The 5,560-nt window shown below is 43.2% G+C and overlaps 1 pseudogene; it reads right to left on the bottom strand.

Moving 5' to 3' along the window:
• Positions 1-3,860: 3,860 nt before the first annotated feature.
• LOC114610919 lies at positions 3,861-4,226 on the bottom strand (annotated as a pseudogene).
• Positions 4,227-5,560: the final 1,334 nt, after the last annotated feature.

The raw sequence follows: 5,560 nt of genomic DNA, 5'->3' as shown, positions 1-5,560 counted from the left end.
ACCACACATGACAGAAGTCATGTAGTCAGCTCATGTCATTGGAGGCAGATAGAGTCCCAGTTCTCATCCAACCCCTTTCTGGGATCCTTGGGTGGGGAAGCAGATATTGACAGATAGATTCAACAAAATGTCAGGTGGTTGGGTGCTATGGATTTGGTTTAATGCTTGTACTATGTAAGGTGCTGAGGGCTCCTTCCCCAGTTGGTTTCGATTGGTAAATAAAGTTGCCAGTGGCCAATGGCTGGGCAGAGAGACAGAGGAGGGACTTTAAGATTCTTGGGCAAGGGGATAAGGGAGAAAGAAGAAGAACCATCATGTGGGGGAAAGCAGAAAGATCAGGCCTGAGAAGTGCAGGACAGAAAGACAGCCAACTTGTAAGAGTCATGAATCACGGCCAAGGAGGGCTACAGGCTTGGGTCTGGGGCAGCCAAGATGGAATATAGGTTTTAGTAAGTAATAATTCAGGAATATCAGAGGGGAGTGTTTTACCTATGGGGAGGTTTGGAAGTGCCTAATCACTGAGCTGTTTAAGGCATATTAAATATAAGGCTGTGTGTGTGTCCGTGTGTGTGTGTGTGTGTGTGTATGTATGTGTGTGTGTATGTGTGTGTATGTATGTGTATGTATGTGTATGTGTGTGTATGTATGTATGTGTGTTGTGTATGTATGTGTGTATGTGTTTTGTGCATGTATGTGTGTGCATGTGTGTGTGTATGTGTGTGTGCATGTGTGTGTGTGTATGTGTGTGTGTGTATGTGTGTGTGTGTGTATGTGTGTGTATGTGTGTTGTGTATGTATGTGTGTGTATGTGTGTGTATGTATGTGTATATGTGTGTGTATGTGTGTATATATGTATGTATGTGTGTGCATGTGTATGTGTGTATGTGTTTGTGTATGTGTGTATATATGTGTGTATATGTATGTGTGTGCATGTGTGTGTGTGTGTATGTGTGTGTGTGTCTTTCATTTGGGAATCCAGAACATTGGGGAGGGTAGTGAAGAACTTGTGTTGTTGCTGCTGAGGTGATTAGAGTGTACTGATTGGCTACTGCTACACCTCTCGCTCTGCTGCAGGTGGAGATTCCCCCCCCCCCCCAGGGCTATGCTAGCAGCCTACCCATTAGTCTTTTCTCCCTCCCCACTCACTGGATTTGGAGATCCCTAAAGTGGAGACCATTTGTCTCTGAGATTCTCACAGCCTTGGGCTTGTGCACTCAACATACACAGCAGTGCCTGAACGCTTATCATGTGCCGGATGCCCCACTAAGTGCATTTGTGTTTCATCGTCTGAAGTGGATGCTGTTAGGATCCTCAGGGCGTATTTTAGTTAGATTGATTGGGTTTTGACTTGTTGTTTGAGATAGGGGTTTTACTCTGTAGTTCAGATTGGTTTGAACTCACAACCATCTTGCCTCGGCTTTCTGCATGTTGAGATTACAGATGTAATGTGCAGTGCCTAGCTTCTTCTTAGTTTTGAGAAGAGGAGAATGATTAGTCGACTCACTTGAATCACACAGAAACTAAATGGCAGATTGTTGATACAGTCGAAGTGACTCCAGAACCTTCCCCTTTGCCAGTTTCCCCTGCTATCTCAGTGAACTTTCTTGTTTTTCTTAGAAAGGTAGGAGAGAAAGCTCTATGGGGTTTACTTCAATTCAGTGTAAAACAGTAACCTGCAGGTCAAAAGAACTGTACTGTGCTTGGGATATGATTTTGTAAATAAGTACTTGTCACAATCCTGGGACAGTTACGTAATGCACTTTTTTCTCACCCAAAACAGGAACAATTTCCTGGGTTATTGTGAAGGTAAATTGATGAGTTACTATAGTAAACACTGGGAACATGCATCTGCTAGGCAATGAGTGGCTCTCTCTTCCTTCCCCCCCTCTTTCTCTCTTCCCTCCTCTCTCCTCCCTCTCTCTCTCTTTATATATCTGTATCCATCTTTCTACCTGCATATGCACTGCATGCATGCTTGGTGCCTGTGGAAGACAGACAGACATAAACACTGGAACCTCTGGAACTGTAGTTAAGGAAGGTTGTAAATCCCTTCAGCCTTTGTAGTAGTTACTTTTGAGACAGGATCTCCCTGCATAGCCTAGGCTGGCCTCGAACTCAGGATGCTCTTGCCTTTTCCTCCCAAGTGCTGGAGGCTACACGCATGCTCCACCATGGTTGGCTCTCACTTAGGCATTTTAAATATTTATTCTATTTATTACTATTTTGTCTGCATATGGTGTGTGTGTGTGTGTGTGTGTGTGTGTGTGTGTGTGTGTGTAGGGCAGGGGATACCTCTGTGGAGTTGGTTCTTTCCTATGTGGGTTCCAGAGACTGAATTCAGCTTGTCAGCTTATGAGACAAGTGTTTCTATGACCTGAGCCATCTAACACGTCTGAGCTTCAGTACTTTTGAGGTGGTGAGGAGGGTCTTGTTTGAGGCTGTAGTACCCAAACTGTCCTCTTTTTTTCTTTTATTATCTGACTCTTTTTGTCTTTGCCCAACTTGATATTTTGAAAAAAAAAAATAAATAATAATAGCTTTAGTGAATCGGAAAGGTAACAGAGGCAACAGTGCCACCTTGTGGCCAGAGCTCAGCATTGCCATCGTAAAAGGCTGGACCCTGGATTGTATTAACCAGTTCTCTTATGTTCTGTACTTGCTGAGCAGTCTGTGGTGGGCTAGTTTTCTGAAGTCGCTAAGTAGAGTACACAGTAGCTGCTGCCGTGGCTTCATTTCAGGGCTCTTGAGAGACTTGGGGTTGAGAGATTAAGCAATATCTTCATGGTCAAGGAGAACAGAGACCAGACACAGAACAGAACCCTCAGTAGCTAGCTTGCCCTTAAATTCATGATTGTAATCATTTTCTTTGTTACCTCTGTTGCAAGTTGGACACAACTCCCAGTTTTAGATTCTTCTTAGACTCACATAATTTTATTTTTTAGTAGGCAATGTGCCCCAGGCGGGAGGCAGAGAGCTGAGTTCAGACGTCAGCTCCTCTTTCCATCCTCAGGAATTCATGTCACTTTTCTGAATTTACAGGTGACAGGATGGCGATATCGGCCTCTCTGCCTTATAGTATCTTATAGGGAGATCTTGGAAAGCTCAAAATTTGATTTTAATGAAATAGTCTATTGTTTGGGCTACAACGGAATCCACCACCTGGATATCTGATGCAGAACGAATGCACGGCCCATGGATAATTTATTCACCTGTAGCCCATATATCTGTACTTCTCTTCAGATATGAATACTGCTCTGTAGACCAGGCTGGCCTTGAACTCAGAAATCCGCCTGCCTCTGCCTCCCAAGTGCTGGGGTTAAAGGCGTGTGGCACCACCGCCCGGCTCAAAACTTAGCTTTTTTTTTTTTTTTTGCACTTAAACAATACTGCAGTTTATCAAAAAACACATAAGAAATTTCAACTCTTATTCTTTGAGTTACAAAAATCAAGGTTTGGCTAAGTTATAAACATGTTTTTCATGTAATTATTTGCATAACTCTAGTAATGTTCAGTGGCTTAAGATCGGAACTGGTTCTTAAAGAAAACACTAAAAACATAAAAAGCCCCTGTATTTACCTGTTGAATATTCATTTACGCTTACATTCCAGGATTTGCTATATCAGTTATAATTTTAAAGGTCACGTCCAAAGGAGAAAACAAACCCCCTAGAAACTGGCATTATTTATTTATTTTTTGGCTTGTGAGAGGTCCTTAATTTGTTGATGTAGCAAACAGATTTCAAGTCTGCTACGCAAATGACAGAAGGAACCTGCTCAGCAATTAACTTTAGAGTTCAATTTCATACAGGCAACATGCTATATGTGAAAAAATTACTACAGGTATTAAATACTGAAAAAAAATTAACAGTTTATTATAATTTATTTTATTTAACAATCTAGGAAGTTCGCAGCCATCAGCAATTCCAGTGCAATTTCAGGTGCAATTGGGAATTCAGGAATTTCAGTGGAGCTGTTAGTATAGCGGACCTTGTAGGTGAAATACATGCACACTTTCGATAGCACATGTGAAGGGATCTCTCTAAAATTGACCTCGTTGGTTTCATTCTCGGCAAACTGACCTGGACCACTCAACATGGCCTTCATTGTTCCTGATGCTAATGCATGTTCTCATTTTACAATAAATTCACGACCATCAGAAGATATTAATTTCACACACATAGCATCAGGGCCGTCACAGCCACCGTAGGTTTTCTCCTCTCCATCCATTATGTTCTTATAAAATTCTATTTGATCCCAGAGGAACTTTAGTAGTTTCCTGGGGAGGCTGAGACACGGTTCGATAGTAACTTGAGTCCAAAGGAAGTGCCAAAACTTAGCTTTTAAATGTCTGGAGATATAGTTTAGTTGCTAGAATGAAGGATTAAGGACCCCAAAGCCTCAGGTGGCCCAAGAAACTCAGGCCAGGACAGCTGACTTGATACCTGGGCTCTTAGAAGTTTTGATGAGTACCAACCTCTGCTGGGCCGTACCACATTGAGACTGCAGGGGAACTGACCTGCAGGTAGAATCTTCCATTCCAACCCTGTTCCACCCTATAAAACTCCCAAATCCTCTCTCTCCCCACCCATACACATGGTTGCCACTTCCACAGTAAGACTGCAGCCCTTGGTTGTTCTGATTCAAGCGTTCTCTTCTGGAGATGCCCTTGGCTTCTTGTTATTTCATGTCATCCCATTGATTTCGTTCTAACATCCCTCACACTGTACAAAGCTCTGGATCTGACGCCTAACACCAATTAAACAGGACATGGTGGCCTGTGCCTGTGAGTCTAGCATTGGGGTGGTGAAGACAGGAGGATCAGAGGTCCATGGTCATTCTTGGCGACATAGCAAATTTGAGGCCACCCTGGGCTATTTAAGATCTTGTCAGAACAGTGTACTATCTTTTCCCAGAAGACAAGCTTCCACTCCAGCTGGCATTAGGATCTTTGTTTTTTCCATCTCCAGCAGGACACTCCTGGAGAAATTCCAATTTTGAGAGGTCTATTGTTTCAGTAGTCTGAGACTTAAAGGGTACAGATAGCTCCTCAGGGTATCTCCATTTTTTCTAGCATGATTGCATTGAGGGGGATTGGAAGAAGGGCTCTGGAGGCTTAGATTTTTCAAAACCTACTTTTAATAAGGGTTCTCAAATGCTTTGCTCTCCCTTCTAGCCCACTGTCAAAAGGTCGGGGAGAAAAGATGGTAAATAGGACAAGGGGATGTGGACCTGTTTAGAAGGAGTTCCTTGGGGGTGATTCCAATCTCTGTTTGTCAGGATAGCAGCAGTCCAGTTCAGAAGTGTCAGGATACTGAACATGAGTCAGGAGGAGTGGCACAATCCATCAGAAACCACCAGGACTCTTGCAAATCGGCACAAGACAGTGGAAGCAACCAGGACCAGCCGAGACATCAGGAGGAGTTCTCTGCTGTGCCTCTCTCAGTGAAGTGAAGAGCAGAGAAGGCACAAGACCAACGAAGCGTTCCAAAGCCAGCTATGCAAGCGAACTTTCAGTGTCCATTGAGTCCTATTTAAACTCTCTTCAAACATCACATGTCCTC

Source organism: Grammomys surdaster, unplaced genomic scaffold, assembly GCF_004785775.1.
Source record: "Grammomys surdaster isolate TR1022 unplaced genomic scaffold, NIH_TR_1.0 126063, whole genome shotgun sequence".
In the NCBI taxonomy this organism is placed as follows: Eukaryota; Metazoa; Chordata; class Mammalia; order Rodentia; family Muridae; genus Grammomys; species Grammomys surdaster.
Note: the sequence above shows the minus strand (reverse complement) of the source record. Positions and strands in the feature narration are given on the sequence as shown.